Below are 22,182 nucleotides of genomic sequence, written 5' to 3'. Positions count from 1 at the left end.
GTTTGTAGGGGTGCAAGCTATGCTTTATACATGTGTTTCACTGTGGTAGTCTGGCCAGGGACTGGGGTCCTGATGTGTAACTACAGTGTGCTTACTCTATGGTCTGCTCTTACCAGTGAGGGATACACTTCTCATCTTGACATCCAGTACACATATTTCTGATTATCACATCCAGTATGCTTACCCCTCTTGTGGAAGTGTTACATTTTGCATGTCCGTTTTGTTTGATGGATTCTGGGAAATTGTCTACACTTGTGTCAGTGCTAGTATAATACAAAGAGTATAGTGACATACACCTCAAAAGCTGACTTCACACTTCTTTGGACTGTGATGGTATCCATTAAGCCCACTGGGCCAGTGGAAACCACAACACACAATGGTGACTCCTTCACAGACACTTTCTACGGACATCTCCGAGATAGCATGGACCATGCAATCACTAATAGAAACATGACCCTCTCCACCAAGGGAATGTGGCCTGTCTGGTGGACCCCAGCCATAAACAAACTGTATAACAGATGAAGGATACTAATGCAAGACAGAGCTACATCTCCTAAAGGGAAGGCGGCTGTGAGCAGCACTAGTAAAAAGCTACATTCTCTCATAAAGACATCCAAGGTCAACTTTGAGACATAAACACCAAAGACGATAGAGATAACCACACTGCCTTCCTCAGTTATGTCAGACACCTGGGTGTGAACCCTCAGATATGCTCTGAGTTGGTACACAACAACATATATTTCAGTGACCTGACAGATGTTGGCAACATTCTGGCAGACAGGTTCAGTGCAATTTTCCCCCTCCCTCACCCCCAACAGAAGATAGTTATCACAGATGAATGTAACCTCGCTGTCATCTCAGATGTCCATGTGAGAGCCGCACTCAGCAAAGACAAGAACACAGCATCATTGGTACCTGATGGTATCCCCAGTTGCGTGCTATGTGAACTCCAGAAGGAGCTAAACCCGTATATACAAATGCTAATTAACCTTAGCCTTGCTACAGGATATGTACCTGAACACTGGCATACAGCAACAGTGGTCCCACTCCGCAAAGGAGATGCCTCCACAGACCCTGGGGACTACCACCACACAAGCTTAACCAGCCTTGTCTGCAAAGCTATGGAAAGAGTCATTATGGAGCTCTTAAACAGAGACATTGGTGACCTACAGACCCTTGATCCCACCCAGTTCAGCTTTGTACAGGGCAGATCCTGCATTTTGCACATGTTTGACTATTTTGATACTGTCAGTAGGGCCATTGATGAGAGCTACGCGGTCCACACAGCCTAACTGCACTTGGCTAGGGCCTTTGACACAATACCCCACTCAGGCATCATAGACAAGCTCAACAGCTGAATTATCAAATCATATGTCACAGGATAGTTTGCAAAATGGCTAGGAAACAGAACCCATGACGTTGACATTGCAGGTGCCTTGTCAGATTCAAAGCCAGTCACACGTGGTGTCCCACAAAGATCTGTCCTGGGACCCGTCTTATTTGGCATTTACTTTTCAGATGTGAAAGCAAACATAGGAGGGTTGTGGCTGACAAAGTTTGCAGATGACTGCAACCTAGGCACCATATGTGAATACATCAGCCAGCACACACATCCTACAGAATGCCATCACAAAGACAGATAGCTGGTGCCGGAATCATGGCCTGAAACTGACTGCAACTGATGTGTGGTCATCCCCTTTGGGAGGAACAAAGTACACACAAATCAATACATAGACAGCAACCCACTGAGCACAGAATACAAATCAGACACCTGCGGACACGTGGATAGTGACATCTCATTTGACACCCATGTTGCCAAAGTGGTTTGAAAGACTTTCTATCTTGCCCACCTTATCATGAAGGGTTTTCCATCCAGATCACAGGAGGTCATTGTACCACTATACTTCTCCCTTATCAGGCCCATGATTGAATACAAAGCCCCATTTGGTATGTACCTCTCCCAGCACTTGCAACAGCTGGAGAGACCCCAAGGGTACCTTACCAAGGAGATCAGGGGTCTACAACACATGTCATATGCTTCCAGACTAAAGGAAATCCAGCTTTATTCAGTGGCATACCGCATACTTACAGGTGACCTATGCCTGACATACAAGACCATGTCCAATCAGGATGTGGTGGACATGCTCCACTGCAAGCAATCCAAATCCACCAGAACCATGGGAGCTGAAGATTTGAACCTCAGCACATACATGTATAGGACATGCTGGGGGACAGAGTCATAACTCACAGGCATCTCACACTCTAGCAGAGTATCCCAATTCATGTTAGACAGAGTCCCTCACTGACTCTCTTCAAGAGAAGTCTGGACAACTGGATGTCGGATTGTAGTTTTACCCCAGGGGTCCTCCTGTGTCACTACTCGACAGAGGCACAGTCAAGGTATTCAATTATGCGGGGTCATAATGTGTCACTACTAAGTGAGAGGCACAATATTCGGAATCTATTTTGTACACGTATTACCACTATAAGGGGTGGCAATAGCCACATCACTATGGCTAGGCTTATAAATGCACTAGGGCAGATAGCCTAGTAGTAAACTATGAAACTATGACACTATGGTGTATGTGTAGGTATTGTCAGTCAAGCGATATAATGTGGTTTGGGGGGCTTGATATCTTCCTGTCTTCCAACAGTTTGTTGTCTATTCCTTCTGGCATGTCAGGGGATCAGTTGCTAGTGTCCTCTCCTGCTCAGCTGGTGAACCTGGGAATATTGAGGCAATGTTACAATTGACGCATGTACACAGACAACCCTCTCCTTCTCCCACAAAACACAAATGCATGCAAGAGATGCAACTATATAGCCAACCTGGAGGCTGAGCTCTCTCAACATAGGACTGGCAGGACCAGAGAGGAGGAGAAGGTGACCACACACACACCACAAACCCAGTCTCATTCATAGATTCATAGATTAGTACTAAGCTAACTGCTCTTGTGAGCCTTTTTAAGCCTAGCCAATTATCCCTTGTGAGACTCAAACCCTGCACCTTGTGCTTGTAAGGCAAACACCTTAACCATTAGGCCACCCTCCCAACCCTCACATAGCACTATCACAACTTCAAATCATACACATAAACACACAAAGACATACTCAGAGGCTCTGATCACAGATCTACCATACCAGCAGAGGCCACCACAGCAGACACCCAAACAACTGCCTCCACAGGGCACAGCACATGCAACACATAGACCACAGAGTCAGTGTGCCAAACATTCACAGCCCTTAAGGCCAAACACAATGCCAGACACACCCGTCATAGGTGACTCCATAGTCAGACACACTGACGTCCCGCTCACCAGATTGAGTAAGGAGAAGGTCACAGTAAGCTGCCTATCGGGTGCTAGGATCCACCACATAATGCAAGCACTCAGGTCACTCAACTGCAAGTACAAGTATGACTCAGTCATTGTCCATGCTGGTGTGAACGACCTGAGATGTACCTCCCTGGACTACATGAAAAGAGACATAGAGGAGCTCTCTGCTTATGTAGCCCAGGCAGGTATGACCCTGACCTTGAGCAGTATCCTACCTTCACCAAGAATGATGCCACAATACAGAGACAAGATGATCAGCTGTAATAGTTGGCTTAATCTATGGTGTCATTCAAAGGGGATCCAATGTCCGTCTGCCTGGGATGACATGCTGGACAAGCCACGCTGATTCGCAGGGGACGGCTTGCACCTGTCACCCCTGGGCTTCCGTAATTTGGCTCAGGTTCTTGCAACCCCCATTGTGCCTTTTTTAGGCAAGGCTCAGATTCTAAACCTACCACCCTAGAACACAAAAAAGGAAGTAAACTAAGGGTAATGCTGCTCAATGCCAGAAGTCTCAACCTCAAGATGCATGCACTCGAAGCCCTTCTCAGTATGGGGAACATCGATGTCTGTGCTGTGACTGTAACCTGGTTCAAGGCTCCTGACAGCACCCCAGCAGTATCAGGTGTTACCTCATATCATGCGTTCCAGCCCCAAAATCCAGACGACACCAAGAAAGGAGGGTGGGTGTCCATATTAATCAAGGACACCCTCACCTCAAGGTTGGTGGCAACACACGATGCATCGGAGACCATCCAGGTGCAATTAACCATAGGCAAGACTGCTCGGCAGTTTGTAGCAGGTTACAGGCCACCCTCTCAAACTCAGGAACCTCACACAGCTTTCCTGAAAACACTGGAGGGGATAAATGTATCTCCAAACACCATCATACTGGGTGATTTCAACTATCCCAATATAGACCGGGATCATTAATCAAGCCCCAACACTCTAGGCCAAAGGTTCCTAGAGTTCATAACCTCAAATGCCATGGAACAACTAGTCACCATCCCCACAAGAGGAGACAACATACTAGATCACATCATCACGAACATGGGGTCACAATGTTCAACACCAGAAGTATACCCATCATTGGTGAGATCAAATCATAAACTAATCTCACTGAAAGTCCACATCCCACCCCACCCCAGATAAAGAACACCACAGTGAAGAACTTCTCAGAAGCCAACTTCACACTTCTAAAGACTGGTGTGGTCTCTTTCAAGGTCCCCAAGCCAGCGGAAACCATTACCCAAGCTGCTGAATCACTTACAAATGCCTTCTACCAGCACCTCCAGGACTGCATGGATCAGGCAATCCCACACAAAACAAAGACTCTTTGTACCAAAGGCATGCATGCAGTCTGGTGGACCCCAGCCATAAACATGCTCTACATCAGAAGGAAGGAGCTACTACAAGATAGAGCAAATTCCGTAGAAGGGAAGACACCCCTGCTCATTATGCGTAACGAACTGAGATCTCCCATAAAATCATCCAGGGCACATTTTGAGAGGAAACTCGCTGAGGACTCAGAAGACAATCATGAGGAAACCTGGGAGGTGACTCCCAGATATGTTCAGGATTAGTTCATAATGATGTAAAGATCACTGAACCTACAGACATTGGCAACATACTGGCTGACAGGTTCAGTGCATATTTCTCCCCCCCTCCCCCCCCAAAGTGAGGGATATCTATACCAGGGGATTGTAGCCCCCCAAACATCTCAAATGCTCAGGTGAGAACTGCTCTATCCAAGGCGTGAAACACAGCATCCATGGGACCGGATGGTGTCCCCAGTTGTGGGCTCCACGAACTCAATGAGGAATTGAACCCGCAGTTAGGGCAGCTGTTTAATCTTGGCCTCACCACAGGATACATACCCAAGGAGTGGCGTACGGCAACGGTGGTCCCACTTCACAAAGGTGGTGCCTCCACCGACCCCGGACACTACCATCCCATCAGCTTGACAAGCCTGGTCTGCAAAGCTATGGAGAGGATCATAATGGAACTCATGAATGAAGACATAGGGGACTTGCAGACTTTGGATCCAACCCAGTTTGGCTTTGTCAAGGGTGATCATGCCTTTTAAACTTGGTTGACTATTTCAGAATGGTCACCAAGGCCATTGATGAGGGCAAAGCAGTCCACACAGCCTACCTTGACCTGGCAAAGGCTTTCGATACAATACCCCACTTGGGTATCATTGACAAACTCACCAGCTTAAATGTAGACCCATACGTCACAAGATGGGTTACAAACTAGTAAGTGACAGCACCCACAGGGTCAAGGTTGATGGCGCCATGTCACACTCAAAGCCTGTCTCAAATAGTGTCCCACAGGGCTCAGTCCTGGGCCCACTTTTGTTCGGCATCTACTTTTCAGACGTACAAGCAAACACAGGAGGATTATGGCTGACAAGGTTTGCAGATGACTGCTAACTGGGAACCATAGTTGACAACCCATCTGACACAGACATCCTTCAGACGGGTCTCATAGAAACGGATAACTGGTGCCAGAGCCATGGCCTACAGTTAAACGCTAAACAATGCATAGTCATACCCTTTGGGAAGAACAAGGTTACCCCTAGTTCCCATATAGGTGTTACTCCTCTAAGCACAGGAGAGGTTATCAGGGATCTGGCCACCCAGGTTGACAGTAACCTTTCATTTGACACTCACATTGCCAAAGTAGTTAGGAAGACCTTCTACATTGCCCACCTCATCATGCAGGGATTCACATCTAGATCAAGGGAGGTCATTGTTCCCCTGTACTCATCACTCTTCAGACCAATGATTGAGTACAATGCCCCATTCGGAATGTTTCTGACACAACACCTGCAGCAATTGGACAGGCCCCACACATTGCTCACCAGAAGGATAAAAGGTCTCAAATGTATGTCTTATGCTGCCTGACTGCAGGAATCCCAGCTCTATTCAGTCGCCTACCATCTGCTCAGAGGTGGCCTGTGCCTGACATACTAGGCCATGTCCAACCCGGAATTAATGAACATGCTTCACCTCAAAACCTCTAACTCCATCAGATCTACATGGGCAGGAGACTTAAACCTCAACACGGCTATTCATAGGGCATGCTGGAGGGACAGATTCATCACCGAGAGACTCCCTATGCTGTGGAACATCATCCTGGTACATGTGAGGCTGGTCACCTCGCTGGCTTTGTTCGAGAGAAATCATGACCAATGGATGGGTGATCGCAGGTATACCCCAGGGATAACCTCAGTGTCACTGCTTGACAGGGGCACAGCAACATAATGGGCATATTATCCTTAGAACTGAAGGGGTGGCGGAAGCCACAAAACTCTGGGCTAGGCTTATATATGCCCTAGGGCAGATAGCCTAGTATGAACCTATGCACCTATGAACATAGGCCTGGTGCAGTTCCTGCTATTAGGACAGTGGTCTACAGCAAGCTATTTAGTAGTAGGCAGTTTTAGCAATTGGTATTTGACCATGGCTAATCCATGTTGCTTCTTGTTGTGGTACCAACATGGGGGTGTGGTTATCCATGACATTTATTGCTAGTCACCCTCATTTTGTAGCTTGTTCCATGTTTTTGCACATGTACATCCCTGTATGAGGTGTGACCTGGTAGTGTTAGGGTGCTGGTGTGGGCTTTGTCCCAGTTGTCTATTACAGCACTGATATCTACATCCTCTATACTGTGTGCGGTTACACTGCACACATCTTGCTGTTTATACTTCTGGCATTGGGTAGCATTACATCTAGGTTCCTATCCCTTGTGGTACCTATGAATGTGGGTTTGTGTTTTTGTGGTTTGTGATGGGTGAGGGTGGATGTTAGTCAGGGTCCTCAGGTGTGCATATGGTACATGGTGTTACATTACTTGACACATGGCATTCATGCCTCAAGTGGTGCTGCAGGGCTGCCTCTGTCGGATGCACATACTACACTCCCTGTACATGTTTGGAAGCAGGTTGTGTCATGTTAGGCATCCCTGTTACTATATGAGTGAGTCAGAGCGGGTATCAGTCCCAGTGTTCCTACTGACCAAGTGTATGTGCTATGCGTTGCCTCTTTGCCAAGGCCAGGGCATACTGGGTACGCCTCCTTCTGCCTACTGGTGCAAGGTCAGGTTGTTCATCCTCCGAGTCACCCTCTGCCTGTGGTGGCCTTGGCAATGGTGGGGGTATGTTTGGCCCAGCCCTATGCTGGTCCTGCTGCAGCTGTTTCCGCAGGATCATATTATGTAGCATAGCACATATCATGATCATTTGGGTACATGTAGTTGGTGTGTACTGCAAGGCTCCACCAGATGTGTCCAGACACCGGAACCGTGACTTGAGCAGCCCAAACACACGCTCTATGACGTTACGTGTTTGTGCGTGTGCCTCATTATGGCGTTCCTGTTCAGGTATGTGTGCATTTCTGATGGGTGTCATCAGCCACGGCTCAAGTGCGTAACCTGCATCCCCCACTAGGTGTCTGTGTGGGAAGTCCCCACTGGCAAATGATTGGTACAGCTGCGTCAGATGCCAGATGTGGGAATCGTGGTAGCTCCCAGGGCAGCCAGCACACACATTCATTATTATGCCCTGGGCATCACACATGACCTGGCAGTTGATGGAGGGGAATCCCTTGCGGTTCATGTAGGCTCTACCCCGCTCACCGGCTGGTGCTTTGATGCGTATGTGCGTGCAGTCTATTGCACCCAATACCTCAGGGTATCCCGCTATTTGCTGGAAGAGACACATATTGCTGGCCACGACCTCACGGGCATTGGGGAAATATACATGATCACCGACATGTGCTGACATGGCATCCAGGAACTGGTGCAGTACCCTGGAGGCTGATGCCTGTGATATCCCCATCATATCACCAGTTGGTCTCTGGAAGGTACCTGTTGCTAGTATTATTAGGCCAACAGATACCTTGGTTTCCACTTGGATGGGTTCCCCTCTGTTGGTTCTGTGTGTGAGGCGTGGCCTGCACAGCTCAACAATTTGCTGCAGAAGGTCTCTGTCCACTCTGTAGCACTCTACTATCTCCAGCTCATGTAACCCATGGTAGGTGACCCTGGGCCTGTATACTCTTCTCCTTCTCCTCACTCTGGGTTGTCTGTCAGCATCTGCATTGTCACCACCCTCAGCAATTCGCCTATGCCTGATTATAACAGCTAAGGCAGCCCCTAGCATTTCTGCTCTGAGTTCAGCTTTTTTCAGTTTTCAATTCTGATAGCTTACTTTCTTGCAGTATCTCTTGTGAGAAACACCCTGCACTGCTCTTTGCTGTGTTTTAAGTGCTGGGTTGGGCTTCTAGTCTGCCTGTGTAATTGCCTGTTTCCAATTGTTTCCACCAATTAACTCTAGTAGTATCCTGTAGCAGTTTCCCTGTATTCTGGTTGTTTCCTTTTTCCTCTCTATTTCCTGAGGGGGAGCAATGTGCACACCAGCTTAAGCATGCTCACAGTTACTTAAACGCGCGCACACATCCCTACATGGTGTTAAACGCGCGCACACATCCTTACACGGTGTGAACTTGGCTGATTCATGTTAAAACGCGTGCACACAGCCTTCCACATGTGCACGCCTGCGCAAACCATTGTAAACGGTTTGCCACACGCTCCCACATGTTGAACCTGCCTTACACGCGCGCACACGCACGCATGCACGTATATCAAGAAAGTTGGAGTGTAGGGATATTGTGCACCCTCTGTTTCTTGACTTTTCTAGTGTTCTGTTGGGACACACCTCTCTCCCTGATGTCTGTCTGTCATCTGTCACCTTACATTGCCCTCCAATCTGATACATTTATTTCTATCCTTCCCCCCGTGATGTTACCTACCTCTTACTCTGTTCCTCCCCCTTCTATAACTCTTACACTACTCAGACAGTGCTCATTACCTATGTGGCAGTGTGATTCAGTATTGTAACCCTCATTTACATAGGATTGCCTAGTAATGCTTAGTTACATATCTTACACGGAGCTTCCCCCCCTTGACAACCACTAAACGGAGGCCATATTGTTTTTGGTCTGCAAGTCCCTCCATTGACATTCCATGTAATACATAAATCCCACAATTGTGGGCTTATAAGCTTCGGTTTTCAGTTTTAGGTAGCGCACCTAGTTTGTGCGGGTGTGCGCTGCAGTTACACATCATAATCCCACGAAAAAAAAAAGTTGTTTAAAATATTTTTGCAACACTTTTTCATGCCAATGGCCACATATTTGGCAATTGGCATGCTTAATGAAACATATGCACCCTTTATTTGGAGCTGACATAGCTCCATTTTCATTTTTGCAGAAATGTACTCAGTTGTCAGCTGAGTACATTTCTGCAGCTAACACGTCCGTTACACGGACTGGTTTGGGCTTCTTGGATCGCTTAAATACCTCATTTGCATATCTTTCAGCTGCAAATGAGGTATTGAGCATTTCCACGCCCAGTCCGTGTAAGAGACATGTTAGCTGTCTCTTACACGGAGGTTTGGGCTGTTCCTGAATCGGGAGGCTTACACGGAGGCTTACACTACTCTTAAACTCCGTGTAAGCCTTCCTGAATCTGGCCCTGTGTCTGTGCCACAGCATTTATTTTGCCATCAAAAATGATATTATTAAGACCCTCAGTCAGATCATTAAAATGATGTCATAAGTAAAGTAAGATAGTGCTCACATATAAATGTGCAATAACAGCCCCACTCATACCTTTTAACCTCTTAGAGTCAGAAATCTGGGCAAAGCCATAAATAAAAGTGGGACAGAGACCCAAAAATAGGGCCAATTTTTAAATATTGACATTGCAAACTTAGAAAGTTAATAGAATATTAGGTTTTGTATTAGCATGAATTCTCTGAAGGGTATGAAGCCTGAAACTCAAATGTATGTCATTATTTTTCAACTTCAGTCTTAAAAGAATTTCTACTAGTTTACAGAAAACTATAGTTTTATGAAAAAATGGACCAAAAATATTAGGCAAAAATCTTGATATTCTGGGATAATCTGTACAGTTGAGAGTGAGTGGCATGAAGAAAAAGAACTGTAAAATGTAGACTGTGCCACAAACATGAAATTCAGAATGTTAAGTTTTCACGAACAAAGGATGAATCATCTGGTAACTTGCAAACATAAGCCGAATGTTTTTGAATTTAAGCAGCATGATACATTGTTTATGTTTAAATTTTACAGGAAGCAAAGTAGAAAAACTGTTTTCAGAAATAAAGAACATGCATATGAATAGGCAATGCTCAGTAAAATGCAATATGACAGCAAAGATCTTTACTGTCAAAAAGTTAATGCATTGTCTGGAAATGTACAGATTATTTTAAAAGTATCAAGCAAAGTGAAGGATAGATATTGAAAGTATTATTCAAACTTAAAAGATATGAAATAAACTCAGCAAACATTTTCAGAGCATATGCTCATTTCTTTAATAGCCTAGGTTGTTTTCCCAGAAATAGTGTTAAAATTTCTCCTGAAGCAGTTCTTTTCCTATTGTCTTGATAGAACTGAGCAGCCATAAGGAGATTTAATTGACTCCATAGGTGTTGTTGCCAAAAGATGACAGGTCAGTTGCATGAGTATTGTATTAAAGGCAAATAACATAGTAGCATGCAATGATCCACAAGATTTAAGCAAGTGGGTTAAAAGGAGGTACTATCTATTGTAGAGTTTACAAGAAGAAGTTTCAGGTATGTCTAATTCTAAATATTTTTATGTAGTAGTAAAACTAATATTGTTGTAAATAGTGCTAGATAAGAGCAGCTTAAAGGTGTATGCATTTAATAATCTTTTGCTAATCTGCATACATCAGAAGTTTTTCCAAAGGGCTATTGCACAAATTATTGAAGGGTTTTCCAGGTGTGGTAAATACTACTGATATCGTCTCTGTTTGGGGTTTGCCATGTAGAACATTGATTCTAGACTGATTAAAATGCTTACTAGAGTAAGATAAAAATTATAGAGGCTTAATAAAGCAAAATGTCAGCTCAATGGATCTTACCTTAAATATACTGGTCACATTCTAACAGCTGGTGGTTTCAAATCTGATTGTGTCAAGTGAATGCAATTATAAAGATGCATAAACCTAGGAACAAGTCTTTTTAATATAATATCTAGCTACTGCCCAACATCTTTCAGACTGTAGTCCTAACATGTCTAATATCACTGTACTTCTTTGCAAGCTTCATGAAAATGTTGTGTCTTTATTCTGGTAATTAGAGCATGGCAAAAGCTTTGATCTTCTAAAAAGCTTGCCATCTGTACTCAAACCATAAAATTCCACAATGTTATACAGCCTATGACTTTACAGGATGAAGTTTGTCAGTGTCTAGATGTGGTGGTTGTAATTTTTGCACTCATGCAAGAAGGTACTGAATTTAGGCATCCGGATACTAGCAGAGAATATAGATTTGATGTTAATGCTGACTGTAATAGTCAGTACCTCATCTGCTTAGCACAATGCATAGTTTGTTCTTCATTCTATGTTGGAAAGATGAATAGACATCTTCATGAATGCATTAGGGACCACAACTATTGTTATAGGCGAGGACATACATATAGTACATTAACTAAGCACACTATAGAAAATGGGGTTAGCCATCAGTTTAGATTTAGGGTGTTAGAGCTTGTATGTGAAGATGCTAGGTTAGGGGATGTCTCTAATAAAACAGAAAATAGAGAGCTTACCTGGATTGTGAGGTTAAGAGCCCATTTAGGTAAAGGGCTCAATGGCCATATAGCCATTACAGCCAAATTGAGAAGTAGGGAACTTAGGAAATAAATATAGCTGTATCAAATGCCCTATATGTTTTTACAATGTCATTTTTTATATTTTGATATATATATATATATATATATATATATATATATATATATATATATATATATTATATGTTTTGTAAGATATATTGTTTACCTTTTAAGTTATATAAGTTTTACTATTTGTATATATTATGTATTGTATATTGTTTATATATCTATCTATATATATATATATATATATATATATATATATATTTTTTTTTTTTGTACATTGTAGCTTTAAAGGTGATACTTATGAATGATTAGTTCATTTGAATTTTAATGGGTATAAAAGGATGTGACATAATTGTTTGAATTTGGTCTGATGAAGCAATTTATTTGTGAAAGCACTCACCATTTGTACAATACATTTTCTTGGATTATATTTCTTACTTCTTGACTCCTGCATATATGATTTACTGTTAAAATTTAGGAATTGAGATGTCCGCAGGTGGAAAATTCAAAACACAGATGTTCGAATTTTCACCTGGCTGAACATCTCAATGTCCGACTGTCAAAAGTTTATATTAGCAAATGCACTGTGCATTAGCTAATATAAACTCGAAGAACTGTAGAGAGTTCACGGTATAGTGTGGTTTGGGAAATTCAGCCCTTTCCTCACTGTAGCACAATCTCAGAGTTGGAATATATAGTTAGCAGGGGGTGTGGGGGAGTGCAGCCCCCCACAGAGGGGGTGCAGGGGGGATTGTCCCTCTGCAAAACTGTGATGTTAGGTATAGGAGTTTATTTTACTTTAGCTTCTATAAGGACATCATGTGATGTTTTCGAAAACAATGTCGAATCTGCTGAACATTGTAACTTGTTCGATTTTTTCACAACGCACAACTGACAACTGAATAAAATCACAAGAGACAAATTTATGTCTCAACTAAGCTTTACGGTACAAGTGAAGCTCGACTCAAACAAGAAAGGTATAAATATTTAATCACACTCCAAGCTCATAAAAAACGGTGAAGCGCTTTCATCTGTATATTACAGACTTCTTCAGAATCATTATACTAACAGCTGATAACATATTTAAAAACTTTTTGGCGCCATTTTATTCAAGCGCTATACTTCTTAACAAAATTTAAAGTGCTACTACAATATAATAAAAACATATATCTTCCTAACACATTTATTTATATACACCATACTATAAATACACTTATACTCTCAATATATACTATATTAAAATATACAAAAAATATAAAACTTAAACCATCAATTTATCTAACAATATTATTGCACTATAATAACTGTAAAAAAGGTTTTATGGATATAAAATCATTTATGCCAGGAAATTTTGTTGCATTAGTCAACATTTGCCACTGACTTTCTTTTCTACCTAAATAGGCTTTATAATTACCACCACATTGTGATATATTTATATAATCAATGATACCAAATATGAAATTATGTGTATCACCTTTGTCCATTATATGTCTGAACAATGCATTTTTGGTATCTTTCACCTTGATCTTATACCTATGTTCATATATGCGTTTTCTAAACTGTCTTTCTGTTTTCTTTATATAGAAAGCAGTACATACTGTACATTTAGCGAGATAAACTATATTCCTACTATTGCAGTTTCTCTTTTTAAACTTTATATAAGTACTGTTGACATCATTTAATCTACATCCAATTGCTTCATTTATTACAGAACACTGTTTGCAAGTTCCACATTTCTTAGTGTGGGTGTTTTTGGACATTGTTTGATAATTCAATCCATTCAATAAATGTTTTATATTTCTACCCATTTTATATACAATGCAAGGTTTTTCTCCTACTACACCTTTAGCTTCTTCATCTCCTACTAATTTATTCCAGTATTTTTCCAAGATTTCTCTGACATAATTAACATAAGGTGTGTAAGTCAATACACAGACTCTATGAAATTCATCATTAACTTTATTCTTCCTAATAATTTTTTCTATACCAATACCTAAGATGGGGGTATACTTATTACCCCACTCAGTGATAATATATGTCGATATATCATCTAATAATGTTAAGGGGTAACCCCTATTAAGAAACATATTTCTTATATTATTAATTTCTCTAACCATTGTGTCATAATCTGATGTCATCCTTGCCACCCTTATACATTGTCCCTTGAAAATGTTTCTTAAAATATGCTTAGCATGATTACTTGTGTAATCTAGATAACCATTAGAGAACATTTCCTTTCTAAATAATTCAGATTGAAAACCTGTATCAACATGTTTAATGTATGTATCCAGATATGCTATACCTTCTGTATTGATATTATATGTAAATTTCAGAAAAGTACTTGTCGTATTTAGATAATCTACGAACTTATCTATAAGTTCTATAGGTCCATCCCAAAGCAAAAACATATCATCCAGAAATCTTGTGTAATATACAACATATTTGTAATACATACTTGTAAAAAGATACTTATTTTCCCATTGAAGCATAACTAAATTGGTGAAAATAGGTGCACAGGAGGCACCCATGGCAACCCCCCATGTTTGTTTATAAAACTCGCCTTCAAAATATATATAGTTATGCTCCAGTACTAAACCCATCATATCTGTGATTAAATTAATATGATCCCAACTTAAATTTGAGTATCTTCTTAAACTATCACAAAAATAATCCAATCCTTCATTTCTAGGTATGGATGAAAAAAGGTCTATAACATCAATGGTTATAAATATTAAGCTCCTTTTCCATCTATTAGGTGTTAATTGAGATAGAAACATCCAAGAATCTTTAACTAAATGTGATGTGTTGTCATAAATGTGCTTAACCCACCTATCAATAACTACCCCTATATTGAATGTCTTTGATCTACTCCCTGAAATAATTGGTCTAAATGGGGGATTAGCAATATCTTTGTGTATTTTCGGGATGCCAACTATTGTAGCTAATACTGGAAACTCTACCTTAATAAATTTGTGGGTATCCTGAGTAATTCTATTGTCCATCAAATACTCGCCCAGAGCTAAATCTATTTTATGATATCCTATAATAATTTAATTTTGTGAAATAATGTCATAATTACCAGTATCAATTAGTATACTTTGTACTTTATTAATATAATCTATTTTGTTGTACAGAACTATCCACGCCCCCTTGTCTGGCTTCATAACTCTTATTTCATTATTATTTATTAATTCAACCAGACATTTCCTTTCGTTTGCATTTAAATTATCTATGAGTTCATTCTTTTTAATCAGTTTATTATATTCATAAATGTCTTGACATACACATTCCTCATAATTTGCAACATTCTTATGTGGGGCAGGAATAAAAGTACTTTTCTTTTTTAATTGGTTTGGTAACATAATTTTATTTTTATTTTCTTTCTGAAACATAAATGCTAAATTTAATCTACGACAGAATAATTTAATATCTGTTAAAACATCCACTAGATGAAATTTTACTGAAGGTATATATTTCATACCTTTTTCAAACAGTGAAAATATTCTTCCTTAACATTCATAGTAGTGTAATTGAATATCTTTATATCATTGTGTACCACTGGTATATGTTCCACATCTCGAGTAAATGACGTATTAATATTCTCATTATGACTGATAACATCCAAAACTACATCCTTTGAACACAGTACATTTTGAACATAAGAATTACTATCTATCTTTTGTTGTCCCTTTGATAGTAATTTACTTTCTTTACTGGTGTGTAATATCACCCCCCTTGAAAATTCGTTCCTGTGTAGATTAAATTATGTCAACAGTACTTATATAAAGTTTAAAAAGAGAAACTGCAATAGTAGGAATATAGTTTATCTCACTAAATGTACAGTATGCACTGCTTTCTATATAGGGAAAACAGAAAGACAGTTTAGAAAATGCATATATGAACATAGGTATAAGATCAAGGTGAAAGATACCAAAATTGCATTGTTCATACATATAATGGACAAAGGTAATACACATAATTTCATATTTGGTATCATTGATTATATAAATATATCACAATGTGGTGGTAATTATAAAGCCTATTTAGGTAGAAAAGAAAGTCAGTGGCAAATGTTGACTAATGCAACAAAATTTCCTGGCATAAATGATTTTATATCCATAAAACCTTTTTTACAGTTATTATAGTGCAATAATATTGTTAGATAAATTGATGGTTTAAGTTTTATATTTTTTGTATATTTTAATATAGTATATATTGAGAGTATAAGTGTGTTTATAGTATGGTGTATATAAATAAATGTGTTAGGAAGATATAAGTTTTTATAATATTGTAGTAGCACTTTAAATTTTGTTAAGAAGTATAGCGCTTGAATAAAATGGTGCCAAAAAGTTTTTAAATATGTTATCAGCTGTTAGTATAATGGTTCTGAAGAAGTCTGTAATATACAGATGAAAGTGCTTGACCGTTTTTTATGAGCTTGGAATGTGATTAAATATTTATACCTTTCTTGTTCGAGTCGAGCTTCACTTGTACCGTAAAGCTTAGTTGAGACATAAATTTGTCTCTTTTTCTATTTTTTGACTTTCAAGGTTTACTTTTGATATGTCTGTCAAAAAGTATTTTGATGTTCGACATATTGATAGTAAACCTATATATATATATATATATATATATATATATATATATATATATATATATATACATATGTATATTGAAATAATGATAGGAAAAATGGATCATGTACATTTATTGCGGCTGATTACAATATCTGTGTTTAAAGCTCCAGCTAGAGTCCACAGACTGGTTCACAATTTATGGAAAAGAGACATGAAAGTGCATTTATAAACTAGAAGAGCAAATAGTCATTTTAGAGACATTATGTGGTACATTCCTAAATAAATAAATAGAAAAAAAATATTTGAACAAGATCTAGATGATCTATAGATTGTCTTACAGCTACTGACATTTATAGACAGACTAATCCAACTAAAAAAGTGGATACAGGATAATGCAATAGTGATGCACCTAAATGATTTAATTACAAATGGTTGACTCTGCCTCATAACCTTCAAGCATATTTCCTGTACTACAGAATTGTCCTGTATACAAGGCTTACTCCCTTTATGTTTAATAAATTCAGTATATTAACTCACATGAGCCAAAACATAATGAACACAATTCATAAATTATATCTCATCATCACAAAGTGCAATGAAAGAGCACATGACATACTATTTTGCCCTAAAACAACTGCTGTAGTTGAGCTGTCAGTGTACAATTGTGCCATTTCTGCTATCTTTCAAAAGCAAAATAAGTGGGAAGAAATGATACTTCATTAAAGTACTGGATTTCTATGGCACAAAGTTAGGTTATTTCAATTCTGGGAAAAGCACTGTATAGTATGTGTTCACTATTACTACATATTACCAGAGTTAGTACAAAAAATACTCATCTGTAATAAGTGGATTGAAAAGGGTATCCTCTAGACATGGGATACTGGTTGAGGAACAGCTACCAAGTAGGTTAGTAAATGTTAATTCACCAGTGTTTAATTTCTTAATTTTGGAATTAATTGGGAGTTTCACCTTGCTAAATCAAGATCTCACTACCTCAGAAGCAATGACTGTGTGGAAAAGTTATCAATATCAGTGACGTAACAGGTAGCACACTTACCTTTGGTGCAAAAGGCTGTGGATTCTACTTCCACACCAGGTAAATCAACTGCTGACATTGCAGTACAGCATGGGGGGGTGCATCCCTGAGTGTGTCGTCCTTCAGATGAGATTTTAAACCAAGGCCCCTAAGCTGGTTGTAGCTCAGGTGGATGCAAAAGATCTCATGACACCTACTGAAAAGAGCAGGGGAAGTTTCTTGATGCCCTGGCCAAATTTCCCCTAGCAGTATAAATACCACCTCAGATCTTCCCTGAAAAGAGGCCGCTAGCCTACTGGAACTAACCTGATCAACAAAAGGATAAATAAAAAAGAAGGCAAACATTAAAGAAAACAGTGATAAAAGATGAATTGTTATCTGTCTTGGACAGTTAATTTTTACTGCTTATGTATCCCCTAAATGTTAGCACCATCCCCTAGCATGGTCCTTCTTAACATACTCAATACAACACTGGAATGATCGTCTTACACTTTCTCAGTGTTCTGTGCCATTTGTTACCATACTGTGCACACTCTATGAATCACACATTTCTGCTATGTTATTTCATATCACTGTACAAGACATTATGTTTTGCCAAATTTTCAAAATAAAATGTAATTTGGAAAACAATAAGAACATTCATACATTGCATTTCTTCCATGTGGAAAACCTCATCCCCCACACACCATTGAAAATATACTAGTTTCACAGCTTTACAAGTATCAAAGAAAAAATCCCAACTAACATCATAGAGAGGATTTGTAGGAAAAGCAAAACTTCTGTGAATTGTTTGAGTATATGACTTTTTGTCAATTTTCTAAGAGAAATTGGATCAAATGGCATTTGCAAAAACACACTTGAAATTGGAAAGGACCGACTGAATTATGTCTGTCAGTTCTGCAACAGACACAAAGTTTACACATGACTGCTTCACAGTGCAAAAATCAATACTGAAATCTCTCATAAAACAGAAAAATGGAAGCTGTTAGAAAAATCAGCACTAGTAAACAGTGAAACAGAAGTTAGTTGTTAAGATGATTTAATACACAACAGAAGGCAATGTCAAAATATAACTGCAATAAGAGGGGTTTGTAGTTCTTTGACAGCAAAAAAATTCCATCAGTCAGATAAATGAATTTTGAAAATGGTATTAAAATATGCAGATAATAAATAACACTAACATATGTGTAAATACTAGCTTACAGTTTTTGCAGGCAACATGCTCAAATAAAACGTTTTCCTTAAAACAGTATTTTTTTACTTATTTATTTAATAAATATATTTCTTTTTATTTGTTTTCTCCAATGTGCTATGCCTTTGACTTATGCAGCTATGAGAACAGTGGCTAACACTTATGTAAACCATTTATTTTATTGTTTCTCAACATTCTAATCCTGTATACTCTGTTTAACAATGTTAATGGAAGGCATTTAGTTACATGGTTAGTGATATATCATTCTTGTTATTATAAGCTACTTTATTATAAGCAAATACTTCCCACAAGCATCTGCAATGTCAGTTCTGAAAATGAGCTTTACCTGTGGTATAGTGCAGGTAGTTGATGTATCATTATAAACAAGGCTGGTACATAAACTATTACCAAAGTAAATGCTGGAAACGAAAAGACTGCAGCCAAGAAGGGTGAATTGTTCACCACCTGTGTAACAAAAACAGTATACACATTAAGACCACTGTTTTAGATATGCATTGATATGAATAAAACAGTTCATGACTGAATAAATAAATTAAATAATTTATGCTTTAAAATAACTATATCCATGTGTAAATCACAGCAATAAAACTCTGAGATCTCAGAAACACAGAAAGATAGTAGGCTAACAGCCTGGAGTCCTTTTCCTAGCTAAGCAATATTCATAAGTGCTAGTTGTTCCCTTTTATAGATAAGAAATAGTCCAGCATATACATAGGTGTCACCTCAAGGATAAATTTGTGGTTTCCCATCCATTTGTCCAGCTTGCGTTTGAATTGTGTCAGGGAACTACTTTGTGTACATGGATGGGAAGCCTGTTCCAGAGCGATGGAATCTTCTGTGAGATTTGAGTGTCTCTTCAGTATGTCCTGTTTAGATTCCTAAAAAGGTTAATAGTCTTAGAGCTGGTGATTTTGATACTATTGTTTTTGGAGATATAGAGAAGTTTCATCAGTACAGGGTCTAAGGAGGCCTTAAAGGCCAGACAAAGGTCATCCATTAACAGGCTATAGGAGACCTGAGAGTAAGAAGAGTGATCTAAGGTGGTCCCAATAATTCAATTGTTGGATTCCCTGTATTCATTAGGTAAGGAATCTCTGTCTGCATTCAAGTTGAAGCATGTGCCTTTCCAGGTACATACCAAAGGGAGCATTGTACTAGATGATTAGTCTAATAAGGTATAAGTACAGAGGGACAATAGCCACTCTAGACCTGGATGCAGTGCCCTTACTTATAAGTTGTATTAAATAAAATTACTTTCTAACTATGAAGAACATGTTGATCAAAGGCCAGCTCACTATCCACATTAGTCCACAGATCCTTAACTACCATTTCTACCCTTAAGAGGTGAGCTGTCAATGTTGTAGTTTACAGGGGTGGATTTACTGAAGGAAACTATCACTCACTTTTTAGCATTTAGTTTGAGACAGTGGCTCTTACACCAACTGTTTGTTTGTGTGAGACCCCCCCTGGACAAAGTTTGCATCTTTGGAGGATTCTATAACTGCCATGAGCTTGCAGTCATCCAAAACTTGGTCAAGCACAGCCTACTTGTACTGGTCTGGACATAAGAGACGTAAATGCCAAACAAGAACGGAACCAGTATTGATCCTTGTGGAACTCCCCTTGTGACTGTCCTTTTAGTGGAGGTGGAGTTGCCTATTTGTATCTCTTTCATCCTCTGTGAAAGGTAATTAGCTACTCAATGGGTAGCATATGGGTTTATTTAGTATTTTTTGCAATTCTTGAACTATACCCAAGTGAGGAATAGTGCTGAATGCTTTGGTCCAGTCCAAATAGGCTATGTGAACTGATTTGCCATCATCAATGGCTTTTGTCACCTTCTCAAAGAAGTTCACCTGATTCAACAGGCATGATCTCCCCTTGATAAACCCAAACTGACTAGAGTCCAATGTTTATATATTTATTATGTCCTTACATATAACAACCATGAGAATACTTGACATGGTTTTACAGATTAGATTGGTCAAACTAATGTGTGTATAGTTTCCCAGATCTGTAGAGGGGTCACCCTTATGCAGCGGAATTACAGTAGCCATCGTTCAGTTCATGGGCACAAGCCTAGTTTATAGGCTGAGACTGAAGAGCTTCAACAGAAGGGAAAGCAAGTCCTGTTTTAAGCCAATTAGGAGGCACCCTGGTATGTTATCAGGATTTATAGATGCTGTGTTTTTTTGCATTGGACAGTTCCTAATGACCTGCTCTCTGGTGATTACAGGGGACAGTGGACTGATGTTTGCACCAAATGTTTCTGCCAATAGGCTTGCAATGTCATCTGGTGCAGTAAACATGGTATAATTTACCACCAGTTCCGCACAATGCTGCATATTACCTTTCAGCCTATTAACGTGCTTCAAGAAAGTCTTAGCTTGGGAGGCTATATTCAACTCAAATTTAGCTTTAGTGGTTTTATATAGACTCCTTGTCTGCTTATTAAGATTTATGATTGTGTTTTTACTAGGTTTACTGTGTTGTCATTATTTATTTCCTCTTGTTGTACAGCTTGATTATTGCTGGGGTCCACTAAGGTGGTTCATTTTTGTAGATTTTGTTTTGCTTCTTTTGAGTGGGAAGAGTCGCCTGTATATAGTAGTTGGTGGTAAAATGACTAGGAGAAGGATACAGCACAGGCAGCTGAATTATCTTGGTTTGGGAGGCTAGAAATCTTGACAGCATACAATTCAGTAGCAGACAGTTTGCTATAGACTCATTTTTGAATAGTCTAGGGTTTGAAGGCGGTCCTGTTCTAGTATAATTTCTAAAGATACTGTATTGTGGTCTGACCTTACTAAACGGGATGCTGCACAAGGGGAGGAACAGCAGCTTCCCGTATTTGTGGGGATCAAATTGTTGATGTTGTTTCTCCTTGTGGAAGTTTTAATTAGTTGTTCCAGGACATTCATGCCAATGAAATCCAGGAATTTCTGGGCCTTCCTGTTTGAGGATGTTTAAGTTTCCCAGTTTATTGATGGATAGTTGAAGTTTCCCAGAATTACCGTGTTAAGTCCTATGCTTAGCAACTCAAGTTTATCTAGGTATCGTGTGTGAGTGTCCTGAGTCAAGGAGGGGGATCTATAGCTAGCGATGATGTACTAAGGGGTTTTGCCTACTGTGATTTGGATTTGGAGAATGTCTAGCTCATCATGCTGTGTTACGAGTCTGGAGGTGTAGTTATTTTTGTTAAAGGTTGAGACACCTCCATCTTGCTTCCCTTTGTAAATGGTACCTGGTCTAAAGGTGTGGACAGCTTTATAGCCCTGCACTGCCAGGTCAT

The sequence above is a fragment of the Protopterus annectens genome, chromosome 2.part1 (genome assembly GCF_019279795.1).
Source record: "Protopterus annectens isolate FY-2018-M chromosome 2.part1, PAN1.0, whole genome shotgun sequence".
In the NCBI taxonomy this organism is placed as follows: Eukaryota; Metazoa; Chordata; order Ceratodontiformes; family Protopteridae; genus Protopterus; species Protopterus annectens.
The sequence above is the reverse complement of the archived record's forward strand: the minus strand, read 5'-3'. Positions refer to the sequence as shown.